General features: G+C 37.5%; 1 long non-coding RNA gene across 1 annotated transcript; it reads left to right on the top strand.

Annotated features, from left to right (window-relative positions):
* Positions 1 to 972: 972 nt before the first annotated feature.
* On the top strand, positions 973 to 4,303 carry LOC140503113 (uncharacterized). The gene is made up of 2 exons (XR_011966706.1): positions 973 to 1,295; positions 2,072 to 4,303. It is a non-coding gene; the product is annotated as an uncharacterized lncRNA (long non-coding RNA).
* The last annotated feature ends 11,397 nt before the right edge of the window (positions 4,304 to 15,700 follow it).

The raw sequence follows: 15,700 nt of genomic DNA, 5'->3' as shown, positions 1-15,700 counted from the left end.
ATCATTTTGTCTAATTCTTTTATTTTTCAGAAGAGGAAAGGGGAATCCCAGAGAGATTAAGTACTTTGCCCAAGGCCAAACAAGTAGTCTTGTGACATTACACAGGATTCAAACCTAGCTCTGTGTTCACTGTGCCCCAAGTCATATCTTCTGCACAAAGAGTGAGGGAGGAAGATAAAAGAATAAAAACCTAAAAGTTTCCCCATTTGGTCCAATTGTACTCTACCTACCTCAGCATCTCTGAGCACCATGACATATGTCATGAAAAGAGAATAGAATTCTCCTTCCTTGATTCATATTTCTTCCTCCATCTTTTCCTATGTCTATTGCATCAAAACACCAAGAAAAGGGAAATATTTGCTCATCTAGATATCTATAAAAATTCATCATGATTTAAAGAAAAATTCCTGAGGTCACTGACTTTTTGGCCACTTTTCATTTGGACTTTCAGGAAAATGTAGATATTACTTCCAGCAAAATAATATGCTCTGAATCTTTCAAAGGTCAGCCATTGTAAAAACAGCCTTTGACTCTCCTCCCTTAGGTATAGTTAGTATTATAAATAATTGATCTGAGTCTTGAGTATTTGCATATTTGGTGAAGTGAAGTTATTGTTTGTCTTTGCATGGTTTTTAACATCTCTGATGAAACTGAAATATTTAAATCGTAGAGTATGAGATTTCTTCTCAGAAATGAGTCATCTAGAATTTACTGCCCTCCAAGAAAATTAGAGGATGATAGTAATATTTCTTCTAATATGAAATGTGGGAGGATACAATGACCTCTAAGGTCCCTTTTAGCTCTAAATATAAGATCTGTGAAAAAAATATGAAGTGAAATTTATTGTTGTTTTAAAGTAATATGTTGCTTCTATCATTGTTTCATATTTGTATCACACTACAGATTAGTCATTTAAAGAATAGGAGTCTACTAATGGTATCACTCCTTCCTCTCTGGTCATATCCTCCACAGGCAAACTACCTATATTTTTCCTCCCTCTGCTTTCTTCCAAAATGCCATGAACGTTGTTCAGATCATCTCTGTCACTGTTCCTGGATGGGGTGTGCCAATCTATCTCTCTATGGTTCCAACCATATACTGTACAATGTCCAGGTTTCACAAGCCTACAATAATGAGATCAACCCAATGGCTCTGTAGACCTTCAGTTGGGTAGGCAACCTACCTCTTCTCTCCCACACTTTCCTTTGGAGAATCCCAAGCACTGAACTAGCTCTGGCAATGCCTTCATCAACCTCATCATCTACGTGTACATTCCTGGAAAGTATACTGTCAAGGTAAGTGAACTTATTTGAAATTTCTCCATTTGCTGTAACTGATGGTTCCACATGTGAATGCTGTGGTGCTAACTGGTGAACCTGTGTTTTCTTCGTCTTAATTGTCAGGCCAAAATTAACACAAGCAGCAGAGAACTGATCCATACTTTGCTGCATTGCAGCCTTAGAAGTTGCATTGAATGCACAATCACCCGAGAACAAAGTAACTATGTACCAGCTCTCCCCCTACTTTAGTCTTGGCTTGTAGCATTTTCAAGTTAAATAATTTACTATAAGTGCAGTAGCTGACCCTGATGCCATTTTTATCCTCATTGAACGTGTCTGACAATATCACTGAAAATATCATGCTAAAAAGCATGAAAGCAAGCACATTGCCTGCTTCACTGCATTGGTGACTGGGAAAGTGAGAGAGCATTGCCCATTATCCAGAACCCATGCATACATGCCATCATGAAACTGACATATGATACTGATGGACTTCTCTGGGCAACCAAATTTATGCCATGATCTACCACAGTATCAAAGGCCTTGGTCAGATGAAAGAATGTTGTATACTATTATATTCTGTTCTGCTCCTGGAATTTCTCCTGGAATTGTTGGACAGAAAACAATCATATCAAGTATTCCTTGGTCCTGGATCTTGGGAAGATGATTGTCTTCCAGGTGAAAGATTGACCTATTAAGGAGGACTCTGGCAAGAATATTGCCAGCAATGACTAAGAAAGAGACCCCTTCTGCAATTGTCACAAGATAACCTATTTCCTTTTCCTTTATAGAAATGAACAGTGGAGGCATCCTTGAACTCCTGTGGGATAACCTCCTCTTGTCATATAACCCAGATGATTTCAGTCAGCTTTTGCACAAGCAGTGAACCCCTGTTCTTCAGCACCAAGCACTTTGCCACATGAATGGAGCCTGACAGCATTCAAAACCTCTTCTTCAGTTGAAAATTCAACTATGGAGGGATTGACTTCAGCCTAAAGTATATGGTCAATAGTTTCAACACTAATTAATTATGGTTTGCTGAGGGGTGGAACCAAGATGACAAAGTAGAAAGATGGACCCATAGAAGCTCCCCCACATAACTCATAAAATATCTGTAAAAAATGACTCTGAACAAATTCTAGAGCAGCAGAAGCCACAAAACAACAGAGTGAAAGAGATTTCAGCCCAACTCAGCCTGGAAGGATGACAGGAAAAGTCTATTACACTGGGCACAGAGTGGAGGGGAGCACAGCCTGGCAGGAACAGGACCCAGAATAGGCTTCAGGGAGCCATTGGCAGCAGCAGTTCCCACATTACTCAACCCACAAAGGCCAAAGACAGCTTCAAAGGTAAATGAGAAAGTCTTTTCATCTGGGTGAGAAGGGAACACAGTTTGGTCCTGCCAGCAGCAGCCACAGCAGCACCTCCATTTTTGGACCTCTCCACCTAAAGCCCCAGGGAAACTGAGCAGCTGATCTGAATCTCAGCTCAGAACCTAGCCCTGGGGTGAGAAGGAACACTGACAGTGGAGTTAGAGACAGTTGTGGAGAGGGAATTCTACTTGTAGATCCTGGGCAGGTTTTTGATTGATCCCAGACCAGTGTGCAGGCCAGGAGAAGAATAAACTCCTCTCCCTTGATTGTGCCACCTTGGAGGAACTGAGAACTTACAGGTATACCCAACTCTTGACAAAGGACTCAAAATTCAAGTAACTGTCTGGGAAAATGTCCAAAAAAGGGAAAAAAATAAGACTATAGAAGGTTACTTTCTTGGTGAACATATTTTTCTTCTGTCCTTTCAGATGAGGAAGAACAAAGTACAATATCAGAGGAAGTCAAGCCTTCTGCATCCAAAACTTCCAAAATAAATATAAAATGGTCTCAGGCCATGGCAGAGCTCAAAAAGGATTTTGGAAACCAAGTAAGAGAGATGGAGGAAAAATTGGGAAGAGAAGTGAGAGTGATGCAAGAAAATCATGAAAAGCCAGTCAACAGCCTGCTAAAGGAGACCCAAAAAATCCTGAAGAAAATAACACCTTTAAAAATAGACTAACTCAATTGGCAAAAGAGGTCCAAAAAGGCAATGAGGAGAAGAATGCTTTAAAAAACAGAATTAGCCAAATGGAAAAGGAGGTTCAAAAGCTCACTGAAGAATATAGTTCTTCAAAAATTAGAATGGAGTTGATGGAGGCTAATGACTTTATGAGAAACCAAGAAACTACAAAACAAAACCAAAAGAATGAAAAAATAGAAGATAATGTGAAATATCTCATTGGAAAAACAACTGACCTGGAAAATAGATCCAGGAGAGACAATTTAAAAATTATGGGACTACTTGAAATCCATGATCAAAAAAAGAGCCTAGACATCATCTTTCACGAAATTATCAAGGAAAACTGCCCTGATATTCTAGAACCAGAGGGTAAAATAAATATTGAAAGAATCCACTGATCACCTCCTGAAAGAAATCCAAAAAGAGAAACTACTAGGAATATTGTAGCCAAATTCCAGAGTTCCCAGGTCAAGGAGAAAATATTGTAAGCAGCTAGAAAGAAACAATTCAAGTACTGTGGAAATACAATCAGGATAACACAAGATCTAGCAGTTTCTACATTAAGGAATTAAAGTGCTTAGAATATAATATTCCAGAAGTCAAAGGAACTAGGATTAAAACCAAGAATTACCTACCTAGCAAAACTGAGTATAATATTTCAGGGGAAAAAAATGGTCATTCAATGAAAAAGAGGACTTTCAAGCATTCTTGATGAAAAGACCAGAGCTGAATAGAAAATTTGACTTTCAAACACAAAAATCAAGAGAAGCATGAAAAGGTAAACAGGAAAGAGAAATCATAAAGGACTTACTAAAGTTGAACTATTTACATTCCTACATGGAAAGACAATATTTGTAACTCCTGAGACTTTTCTCAACATTTGGGTAGTTGGAGGGATTACACACACACACACACACACACACACACACACACACACACACACACACACACACACACACACATAGACAGAGAGTACAGGGTGAGATGAATAAGAAGGAATGATATCTAAAAAAATAAAATTAAGGTGTGAGAGAGGAATATAATGGAAGGAGAAAGGGAGAAATGGAATGGGACAAATTATCTCTCATAAAAGATGCAAGATAAAGCTTTTTCAATGGAGTAGAAAAGGGAGGAGGTGAGAGAGAAAAAGTGAAGCTTGATCTCTTCACATTTGGCTTAAGGAGGGAATAGCATGCTCACACAATTTGGTATGAAAATCTATCTTACACTACAGGAAAGTAAGGGAGAAGGGGACAAGTGGGGTGGGGAGGGTGACAGAAGGGAGGCCAAATGGGAGAAGGGAGTAATTAGAAGTAAACACTTTTGGGGGGGGGCAAGATCAAAAGAGAGAATAGAATAAATGGAGGGCAGGATAGGATGGAGGGAAATACAGTTGGTCTTATACAACATGACTATTATGGAAGTCTTTAGCAAAACTACACATATATAGCATGTATTGAATTGCTTGCCTTCTCAGTGGGGATGGGTGGGGAGGAAAGTAGGGAGAGAAGTTGGAACTCAGAGTTTTAGGAATGAATGTTGAGAATTGTTTTTGCATACAACTAGGAAATAAGAAATACAGGTAATGGGGTATAGAAATCTATCTTGCCCTACAAGAAAACAGAGAAGATGTGGATAAGGGAAGGAAGGGGTGTGATAGAAGAGAGGGCATATTGAGGGAAGGGGTAATCAGATTGTAAGATGTTGTGGGGTGGGGGGAAGGGAGAGATAGGGAGAGAATTTGGAACTCAAAATTTTGTGGAAATGAATGCTGAAAACTAAAAATAAATAAATAAACATTAAAAAACAAACAAACAAAAAACCAACCAAACAAAAAAAGATGGTCTGTTGAAAACCTTAGGGAAGTATTCAGTCCACCTCTCCAAGATCTTGTCATTATCACTGACCAGTGTGGCTCCATCAGTTCTGAATAGTTGAGATGTGTTATAGGTCTTTGGCCCATAAATAGCCTTCAGGGCATCATAAAAGTGTGTTGGATTGTTACTATCAGTGTAAAACTGAATTTCATCTGCCTTCTTACCGAGCCAATAATCCTGTATCTCTATCAGCTTCACTTGCACTTTGGTTTTGATGGAGAAATTAACCTTATAACAGCCCTATACAACAGGTAAGTGTCAGTGATTTTTCTTCCTAGCATGAAGACTGGGAAAGAAAGAGTCAAATTTAGCAGTCTGTATTACATAGTGAGTGTTCCTAATAGGTAAAGTGGTTCTTTGTTTTTTGTGTGTGTATTAGAACTAGGAGAAACCTAAAGCAAATATTTGATGGTGTCACTTTATGTTATGTGTTCACACATGTAGAAATTAAAAGATTAAGAAAGCTCTGAATACAAAAGATATAAAAGCCATAACTGTATCTGTAAATACACAATAAAATCAAAGGCTAGAAATCTAAATCAATTCAGTTTTTTGTTTAATTAAATATTGCTAGAGTAAACATTTTACTTCTGTAGACATATAATCTTAGTTTGGTTTCATACATACATACATATATATATATATATATATATATACATATGGAAAAGATAATCAATAGTTCATGTATCCTGTTGAGCTTTAAGATTTAATAGAAGTGGCTCCCTACTCAATAACTTGTAAATTAAGCTGGTAAAAGGGATATACATTTATTTAACTTATTTGCAGAGTATACCATATGAAGTGCCAGAGTAGATGAATCAAAAGCCGGGAGAATTATCAATAATCTCAGACATGCAGACGATAGCACTCTGAAGAAGAATTATGAAATCTCTTGATAAGGGTGAAAGAGGAGAATGAAAAAGCTGGAATGAAGCAGAACATAAAAAAACCTAAGATCTTAGCAACTTGTCCCATCACTTCCTGGCAGATAAAGGGAGATGGAATAAAAGCAGTGTCAGATTTTATATTCTTGTTCTTGAAGATCATTGCAGATGCCAACTACAACCATAAAATGAAAAGATGCTTGTTCCTTGGAAGAAAAACTATGGCAAATCTGGACAGCATACTAAAAAACAAAGACATCACCTTGCTAACAAAGTCAAAATGAGGTCCAAGGACCCCTGGGTGTTCCAGAGACTCTTTCAGGGAGATAGGTAAGACAAGAATTATTTTCATAATACTAAGGCATTATTTAATCACCACTTTTCCAACTACACATCTGTGTGAGGCTGGATTCTCTTCATATGCTTTGTATAGTCAAAGCTATGGTTTTTCTAGTACCAACATATGGCTGTGAGAGAGTTGGACTACAAGGAAAGTTGAGGTCCACAGAATCAATACTTTCAAATTATGGTGCTGGAGAAGACTTTTTAGATTCCCTTAGACAGCAAGGAAGTCAAATCAGTTCATATTTATTGTTTTTTCTCCCATTTAATAGTATTTTATATTTTCTAATAACATGTAAAGATAATTTCCAACATCACATTTATAAGATTTTGAAACCTCAATTTTTGCTTCTTCCCTATCTTTCCCCCTCTCCAAGACGGCATGCAATCTGATATAGTCAATACATGTACAATCAGATTAAATATATTCCACATTAGTTACATATAAGTTAATAAACATTTAAAGAAATTAATTCAGACTATTCATTGGAAGGACAAGTACTAAAGTTGAAACAAATACTTTGGCCACACAATGAGAAGGCAGGACTGATTGGAAAAGACCTTGATGAAGGGAAAGATTGAAGGCAAAAGGAGGAGAACCGAGGATGAGATGAACAGATAATGCCATGGAAATAACAAACATGAGTTTGAACAGACTTCATGAGATAGTGGAAGATAGAAGTGTGTTATGATCCATGGGGGTCATGAAGAATGAGAAAGAACTGAGCCACAGCACCAAAGCAGTTAGGGACTGAACCTATGATTTCATTGGTACAGAAAACTTCTGGGTAGAGAAATTCCCTCCACCAGTGCAAACTGACACCTTCTAGGAAACTTAAAGTTTTAGGGAGTTTCCTAGAAATCTGAGAAGTTGAGACTATCCTAGAATACCACAGCTAAAGGCAGCACCTAAACATCAGTCTTCCTGGCTTTGATTCCCCCTCTCAATCTACTTACTACACCAGCAATTTTCAAAATGTGGTCCAAAGACTCCTGGGTGCCCTAGAGACTCTGTCAGGGAGATCTGTGAGACAAGAATTATTTCCATAATAATACTAAGATATAAATTAATCCTCCCTTTTTCAACTATACATCTATATGAGGCTGGATTTCTTTATATACTTCGACCAAAATAACGTATTACGCTGGATTGAATGCAGAAGCAAATATGAGAATTTAACTGTCTTCTGTTAAGCTAGGTATTAAGAGTAATTTGCAAGAATATATAAAACAATGCCACTCTTCTCACTATTTTTAAATTTTGGAATATATAGTAATTTTTCATAAAACAAATGGGTTATTATTTTAAGTGAATTAACAAATATTTTAAAATTCATCAGTTGTAGTTTCTGATACAATAAACATAGATGAATATAACTCACATAACAGTTCTTTGAAGTCCTCAACAATTTTTTAGAATGTAAGGGGCTACTGAGACCAAAAAAAATTTTAGAACTGCTGTACTACCATGCTACCTAAGTACGTTATTATGGCCTCCAAGTGCTCAAATCCTCAGTTTCTCTATTCCCTTCCCCTTCTGATTCTCCTGATTTTAAACCTCTCTAAAGGAAGGATGAGATATACTCCTTCATTCTGAAATGTAAATCATCGATAAGGCAGAATATTTTTTCCTCCCAGAGGTACTTACTTTTTTGCCTAGAGCCAAAGCCTTAAACCAAAGAAAATCACCTTTAGTCATAAAATTCAAGGCAACACCAATTAGGTGAACAGGGCAGTTAGGTGGTATAGTAGATAGAACTCAGGGCCTTGGGTCAGAAAGACTCATCTATTTGAGTTCAAATCCCACTTCAGAAACCTACTAGCTGTGTGATCCTGGGCAAGTTGCTTAATGCTGTTTGCCTCCATTTTCACACCTGTAAAATGAACTGAAGAAGAAAACGGCAAATCATTCCATATCTTCACCAAGAAAACCCCAAACAGGGTCATGAAGAGTCTGAAATGATTGAACAACTACAAAATTAGGTGAACAGATATCTTGTGGGGTGTGGGAAACTGAGTGAGATGGGAGAGGAGAAGCCTGTTACACCCTCTGAGATCTACCTATAGCCTGCTTGTTCTTTTTTTAAGGTGTGGCCTAAATTATGTTTTTACCCCAATGACTTGAAATGTGTGGAGGAATCAACAAAATGATTATTTTAGGACAAAATCAGGAATGAATTTCCCAATTTTCCCATGCAGCCGGAGTTAAGACTTGAACTCTGGTTTTCCTTGCTTTGGTAGATCTCCTCTGTCTCACATACCAAGCTGCCTAAGTAAGTGATATGTTTTTGGCATTCCAATCTCCACTTTTTTATCTTTCCCACCATGTGCCCAATATACTCAGTCTCGTCTCTAACAATGTATCTTCCCACGTCTCTTTTGCGTCATCTGAGCATTAGCTATGTGACCAGAGAAACTTCACCTCTCTGGTCTGCGTTTTTCTTATTTGTAAAATAAGGGGTTTTCACTCCATGATCCTTTCTAGCTCAATTTAAATCGTGTGAAAACTTATTGACTTGGCTCACAATGGTATTCCTTGGATTATGTAATGAATAACTTAGAAATCCTTGGAAAATACAAACAGCTATTTCAATTCTAAGAATAATTGTGCTCTGGGGTTTTTAAATATATACTCAGGCCTAAGACTGGATAATCAGTGTCAGTAAGAGAAGATTCCATTTCAGCGTGTAGCAGAAAGTGTCTGTAACTTGAATCACCACCAAAACAGCACTATCTCAAATTACATCATCTCTCTTGTGAATTTAGTGTAATCTGAAACTATGAAGCAAGCTGGAAGAAATCAGAAGTTATGATTGCTGAGTATCCCAGGTTTTATTTTTCATGTTGAGACATGAATGGGTAACTGTGGTTATCAAATATCTGTGGATAAATGAGTAGATTTTGAGAGCTGGTAAAACTAGGTCTTGACCATAAAATGGTGGTAAGAGGAAAATCAGGAGAATGCCAGAAAATGGCTAAATTTGACCCTGAGAAACCAAATTAAGATAATTAATATAAATTTATTCAATTTTGAAATGAATATCTTTAGGTTTTTCAGCATCTTTATTTCCAAATTGATCTTTCCTTCCCTCTTCTACCTGGACAACTTTCCCTTGTAACAAAGGCAAAAAGAAAAAAAAAAGCAGGTTGGTGAAATTAAAAAACACTTCAGCAGAATCTGATAATATATTCAGTTATCTACACTCATAGGCCACCACCACTCCCAAGAAGGGCAAAATTGCCTTTTCTCATCTCTTCCACAAGAACAATTTAGGTCAATATAATTACACAGTCCTGAGGTTTTGTGTTAGTTTCTATTTTGTGTTTTATTTTTAAGGTATATATTATTTCTCCCAAATAAAAGTTGAGTTTCTTGAGGTCAGAGATTAATTTTGTTTTTGAGAGGATTTTTGTTTTGTTTTGGGCTTTGTATCCTCAGCACCTAGCCCAGTTGGGGCATCTAGGTGGTGCAGTGGATAGAGCACCAGTGCAGGAGTCAGGAGGACTTGAGTTCAAATCTCACCTCAGACACTTGACACTCACTAGCTGTGTGACCTTGGGCAAGTCACTTAACCCCAATTGCCTCATCCTGGGTCATCTCCAGTCATCCTGAGGAATATCTGATCACTGGATTCAGATGGCTCTGGAGAAGTGAGGCTGGTGACCTGCACAGCCTTCCCTCACTCAAAAAAAGTCAAGTGCAAGTCATGTCATTATTTCTCTGATGGTATGGTCTTCGGCAACAAAGGAGGAACACACCTAGCCCCAATCACATAATAGGTGTTTAATAAATGACTGTTTCATGAATCAGTTTACAATGTTGTAATAATTTTGTTTTCCTGGTTCTGTTAACTTAGATTTGCATTATTTATTTTTTCCCCGTTTTCCCATATTCTTCATATTCATTTCTTACAATGTATTAACATTCCATTATATCTATGTGAACAGGATTTTACTATGCATGCCCAAGTCACTTAAGTTGGAGAGACTTGCTTTTGGAAGAAAGAATCTTCCCTTCCCCTACCATGTTGGCTACATTACCAAGGCAGTCTGTGTCTTTAAAACTTGAACAATCTTTCTTTTAGTGGCATCCAGGAGATGAAAGTCCTATTCATCCAAAGTTTAGGCACCATGCACTAAGCTGGGTGTGGGGGAAGTTACCTTCCTCCTTTCCCAGTTAGGGCCCCTGGGCACTTCGAATTGGGGTTTGGATCTCCTTCATCTGTCCTTTTCAGTTCTGGGCTCAGGCACTGGAGTCCTTGGACCTAAGAGCCCGAGCCATGGTGACCTGGGAAGCAGGTTATTAGGAAGCAGGGAACCAGGCCAGATGTTACCAGAGGATCAAATGAAAATTATTTGTAAAGCACTCAGCACAGTGCCTGGCACAAAGTAGAAGCTAGATAAATACTTATTCCTTTCTTTCCCCTTCCTCCTCCCAGCCTAACAGGAAAGCCCAGAGAAGCTAGGGCTCTAACATGGAAGCCCAGGGAACTTTTGCACTTGGAACTTGAAGATACCGATGCTAGCTTTAGAACTGAGCTAAGCTGTGAGCTTCATTCCTCACCCCATCTGTGAGGAGAAATTAATACACATTTGTTTTTGTTATACCTTTGAAATAAATAATCCTTTGTAAAAGCTAATGTGATAAGTGGTTAAATGGATTAGGGTTCTGGAGACACTGAAAATTGGGGGAAAATGATCAGGTGAGGTTTGAGCCAATGGCAGAGATGAGGGTAGAAGGAAGACAAGGAAATGAACAGGAAGAGGTAAAGACAGGCATAGCCTGCCTTTCACACCCCCACATCCCTTAAGGTGGAAGGCCTGGGAGAAGAGTGAGATGTAACATACCTGCATTTTAGGAGTGGAAGCCAGTGCACAAGATTACATATGTACCATAATTTGTTTAGCAATTCTCCATGGGATGGGCTTCTCCTTTGTTTCCAGTTCTTTACTACTACAAAGAGTGTTGCTATTAATATATTGGTGAATAGAGACCATTTCTTTCTGTCTTTGGCTTCTTTGCCTATGTGCCTAGTAATGAGAATTCTAATTTACTATTTTTTTAAGCATAATCCGAAATTTCTTTCCAGAATGACTGGACCAATTCATAGCTTGATTAATAGTGTGTTAGTATGTCTGATTTTCAATAACATCTCCAACATTATCAATTCATGTCTTTTTTGTCATTTTTTGCCAATTTGCTGGGAGTAAGGTAGAACCTCAGAGTTTTTATTTGCATTTCTCTTACTATCAGAGATTTGAAGTAATCTTTCAAATGGTTGTTAAAAATCTTTCTAAGGCTATATCTTCTGTCACTGTTTACATTACAATGAGAATCTGCTGGACTTGAAAATATTTTGAAATTACTTGGTAGCAATTAAAAATCAGAGCAATATATTTTTCAAAAATGATATTCTCACTGGGTATGGTACCACACCCTCCCTGCTAATGGGGAGGCTGAGGGTGGTAGACCTCTTGAGGAGTTCTGAACTATAGCAGGCACAGTTGATTGGGTGTCTGCACTGAGTCTGGCATCAACACAGTGAGTGCTATCCGGCTGAATAAGGAGGGATAAACCAGTCCAGGAAATTCCCAAAGTCAATCGGTAGTGATATCAGGCCTTCTGTTGCCTCAAAGAAAATTGGCAGGCTATGCCTGTCTTTACCTCCCCTGTTTAATCTGCTTATCTTCCTTCTACCCTTATCTAAGATTTTAGATCCTTTGTGAAAAGGATTTCCCACTCCTTGCCCTCTCATCCTCCTTTTACCTCATTAGGAAAGTATTTATTTCTTCCTCAAATATTCTTATAGAACTTTATCTGAATATCTCCTTTGGATCAGCTAGGGAGCCCAGTGATAGAACAGTGGAGTCTGGAAGATCTCAGTTAAAATCCAGCCTCAGATATTTATTAGTTGTGTGACCCTGGGCAACTCAACCTCCATCTGCCTCACTTTCCACAGTTGTAAAATGATGATTAAAAATAGCATCTATCCTAAGGTTGTTGTGAGGATCAAATGAAATTATAATTGTAGCTTAGCACAGTTCCAGGCATATTTTTCAGTTATGCCCCACTCTTTGTGACTCCTTTGGAGTTTTCTTGGCAAAGATAGTAGTGTAGTTTGCCATTTCCTTCTCCAGTGGATTAAGGCAAATAGAGGTTAAATGACTTGCCCAGGGTGACACAATTTTAAGTAGGTACTTATAATTAGAGTTTGTTGAATGGAACTGAACCACTGTAGTTTATAGAGTAGGAGAGGAACACAGTCAGATATATACTTTAGGGAAATCACTTTGGCAGCTTGCAAAGAATGAGTTGAAGTGAGGGGAGACTTGAGGCAAGGGTACAAATTGACAGATTGAACCAACATGATGTCCATGTGAGTGGAGAGAAGGGAATGGGGAATGGTCGTGGTTTGTTAATGGAGGCAGATAAGAGATTTGGTAGCTGATTAGCTAAGTAGACTGAGAACGAGTGAGAGTGTAGGATAACCTGAAGGTTGCAGTCCTGGGTGACTGGAAATGCAATTATATCTTCTATAGAAATACTTATAGGTGTATATATCTTGAGAGTCAGTGTAACACAGTAGATAGAATCTGGAGTTCGGAAGACCTAGCTCTGAAACTTGAAAACAGGGCTTGTAGTTATCTATCTATCTATCTATCTATCTATCTATCTATCTATCTATCTATCTATCTATCTATCCATCTATCTATCTACATACACACACATGTGTATAAACACATATATTGATTAGAAAGCATTTGTTAACCTCTCAGTGACCAATGTCACTTATCAAGATTATAAGTTGCTAATGAGTTATCAATATGTATCAACAGAAGAGATTTCCATACTGACAGTTCCCTATCCCACTGAAATCACAGGTCTCGATTTTCATAAATGTATACAATACATACTTTTGTTTACCCCATGGTACTGAGTATGGTGCTTTTTATAAAGTGAACATTTAAGTATTATTACGTTTTACTTTTTGAAAAAAAATGAATTAAAAAGGTCAAATCATCAAGAAACAGAAATCACATCATCACAATTATCCAGGTATGAGATAGAAGATTCCTTATACTTACCCACAACTATGCATACACATAATTTATATATATGCATGTGCATGTATGTATGTACATGAATATGTGTATATATAGATATTATGCATACATACACACATAAAAGTGTGTGTGTGTGTGTGTGTGTGTGTGTGTGTGTGTGTGTGTGTGTAATCTTTGGATAGTTCAGTTACTTCTTAGCTCCCATATAGTAATCTAATTATTAGGCATAGATTTATTAGATAAGCACAACTGAAAATAATACCAGAAATGAACAAATGAACCCAGCCAAAACCACAGCCCTAGATTTGCCGTCACTGTGTAGACAAATCATACTGAAGATATTGGACATGTTTATCTGCCCTAAACTCATTGAGTCAACTCTCTTTGAATGAATGAAATCTGTGAAACAATGCACAGAGGCTGGGTGATTGGCAGTGTCAATCTTCTTGACTGGCTTAAAGCCAAATCTCCATCCCTTTATGTAGTGAATACAGCAGACATAACAGGTGCTGCAGTGAGTATAATAAAACGCCATCCAATTTGAATAAAAAATTCCTACTCCATGAATATTCATGCACCTGTTACATGTGTTTCCTAGAGCTGGGCATGTGCAAGGGATAAATGTCAGTAGGATGCTTCAGCAGCTGCTATGCAGAAGAGTCTTAGGATAATTGGAAGGACAGCCGACAGAAGTGCATCAAGCTTCGCTATAGATGATGTAACATAATTATGGACTATTTGGAAAGAACTGTGGTTCACAGACCTGCTATGTGGTAATCAGAGACAGGGCAGACTGGTTTTTTCATTTTTTGAGAAAAGATATCAGGACAACAAAGGGTGATGTTCTCTGAATATGCCAGAGAAGAATCTGCATTGTGCACACAATTGGAAAGGACCACTCATAAAAATTAGCCAAGTGCATGTATGAACATTAAGCTATCTGTGGCACTACCTTGGTACCTAAAGCATGATGGAATACTTTCTAGGGAATATACATAAGAAAAGGTTCCCATTCCTTCATTTAGATTTATGTTATGACTTCTCAGGGCAATAATAATAAGAACTTCAGGCAACTTTTTCATGTCCTTTCAGGGATATGCTGGTAAATATTTTAAAAAGAAGAATATTGAAATTACTTCACAAGTCTATCATATGCCTAACCAGACTGCCCACTTCAATATAGATTGCTATTCTCTCTCTGCCTCCTTAGAAAATTGAGAAATTACAAAAATATTTTTTAATAAAAAATGATAACTTTTTTGAAAGCCTATAAAAAGATACATGTATGTGTGAACATAGACTATTATGTGTATATGTAGAGGGGTGCTGGTAAATATTTAGCTCTGGGAGGGTGAAATGAAAATATGATACACTTTTAAATTTAGTTGGCATCATTGATATCTCCATCATGTTAAGTGTAGACAATCAAGAAAACAAAAAATCAAACCCTGATTTATAGTTCTGCTGATTTCTGAGGTAGAAATGCTCACACTAAACATTTGACAGTCAACCCTCTAAAACCAGTTAGAACTGGCTCCAACACATCACAGTGAACATGTATGGTTATCTATACATACAAAGAGAATGAAATCTCAGGTTTTAGAGATGCCTTTGGGAATGTTATTTTTGATATCTCAAAGTTCCAGATACCAGAGTATTTATCCATTTCAAGAGCAAAACTAAAACTTTTAAATGTTTCAGATAAAAATCTTTCTAAAATGATAAAACTATCTCACATTTTTATAGCTCACAGAGCCCCATTATAGATATTATCTCATTTGAGATCCTCACAACAATATTGTGAGGTTGGGCAGGGCAGGTTTTTTTTTCATTAGACACACACACACACACACACACACACACACACACACACACATATATATATATATATATATATATAATTTTCATCTCATTTTTGGGCATATGAGGCAGAATGGTGTAGTCCAGCCATTCTCAACCTTTTTTGTGTGTGCCACAGGTCTCCCTGGAAGACTAGTGAAGCACATGGACCTCTTCTCAGAATGTTTTAAGATGAATAAAACAAAATACATAGGATTACAAATGAAACTATATTGAAATATAGTTATACATACATACACACATGTATGTGTGTATATGTGTGTGCATGTGTGTATATGTCTATATGCATGTATGTATGCGTGTATTTATGTATGTATGTATGTCTATAAAAGTTCACAGG

This window comes from Notamacropus eugenii, chromosome 5 (assembly GCF_028372415.1).
Source record: "Notamacropus eugenii isolate mMacEug1 chromosome 5, mMacEug1.pri_v2, whole genome shotgun sequence".
NCBI classification, from domain to species: domain Eukaryota; kingdom Metazoa; phylum Chordata; class Mammalia; order Diprotodontia; family Macropodidae; genus Notamacropus; species Notamacropus eugenii.
Note: the sequence above shows the minus strand (reverse complement) of the source record. Positions and strands in the feature narration are given on the sequence as shown.